We start from the raw sequence: 1,464 nt of genomic DNA on the forward strand, positions 1-1,464 counted from the left end.
TCACGCAAACACAGTAAATGTGCTGCAGAAGTGAAATTTCGATGCCAGCTTCAGGCAGAGGGACAGCCTCCCACGTACTCAGCCGGGGTTGGCATTGAGCTACTTAGCTGGGTGAGACGGTCCTTCGGCACTCTCCATCTGTTTCGTGTGTAAGCTCTGAGATATTGTTTAGTTCTTAATTCGCCCAGAAGTGCTTTTCTCTTATGACTTCAGTAAGTGCAGTTTAAAGAGGACTATGAGACCCAAAAACGTTGAAAACTTGTTTTTAAAAGTGGGACGGAAACTGAATATCCTTAAAAAAACTACTGAATTATATACTCTAAGGGGGTGAATTGTATGCTATGTGAATTATCTCTCAATAAAGCTTTTTAAAAACAGTACAGGAAGAAGAAAATGAGTATAGTAAGCATTCATGCTGTTAACACCTGACGTAATCATTATAAATGTAATTATGTGACTTCCGATTGCTATTACTTATATAAACTTGTCTTCATTGCTCAATTTACTTATTTTTCTATCTGTGAAAAGTATTTGGGTATCTTGGGCTAAAATGGAATTCATAATTTTTCCATTTAAACTTAATGGAATGGATTTCTTTCTTTTCCGTATACTAGCTTTTCACTTAGCAGAAACACTCTCAGGGACAAATAAATGTTGTTAAGCAAGAAAGAGGCTTAATTAATTACTTGAAACCGAGTTAAAATGTTAAGGGGATTAGACTTGGTACTGAGATAAAGATCAGTGTAAATGCCAAATTGATTTGCCCTGAAGGCAGGTTGACCTCTATCACACCCACTGAGAAAAGACCTAAGGCCTGNGGAGAGAGTGTGGGGAGGGTAGAGAGGCCAGTGAAAGAAGGAAAACACAGAGAAGAGCCATGAGAGGGCAAACAGATAATGACTAAAAGCTGACTTGGAAATTTAGTTTGCTGTTCCACTAGCAGACTGTAGTTTGTTACCAGAAAGTAAGTCCTCAGTCTTCATTCAGTTCTAGATTTCAGAAAAAATAAATAGCTCTAGGCTTTCAACTAGTGTAAGAGTTATTTTCTAAGCTCAAAAGTGACTTACATCCATTTATTCTATCTTACCGTACTTTGTAACAAATCACAATTTTCTGCCTTGTTTTTGCAGAGGGACAAACTGGAAAATGACATAGTTTGGGTACTTTTCTAGTAGAAATACTAAGAAATGTGAGCAATAGCCCACACACAAAAAGAATATCTTTAAGGCACATAGCAATGGTAATTTAGTCAATCAGAAATTTAGAATCTGAATGCATATTGCCTAAAGTTTTGAAGTGATAAAAATACATTCTTCTTCAGTTATTTCCAGTAATAAGAAGAAAAGCAGTGCCTGGGTTCTAATCAGCAAGTGCTGATTCAGACCTTCAGTGATTTTCTTTTCTTCTGTTAAAGGATGAAGAAACGTTGAATCTTAAAAAAACAAATTCTTTCACAGAGTTGCG

This window comes from Crocuta crocuta, unplaced genomic scaffold, assembly GCF_008692635.1.
Source record: "Crocuta crocuta isolate KB4526 unplaced genomic scaffold, BGI_CrCroc_1.0 scaffold129, whole genome shotgun sequence".
Taxonomy (NCBI): Eukaryota; Metazoa; Chordata; class Mammalia; order Carnivora; family Hyaenidae; genus Crocuta; species Crocuta crocuta.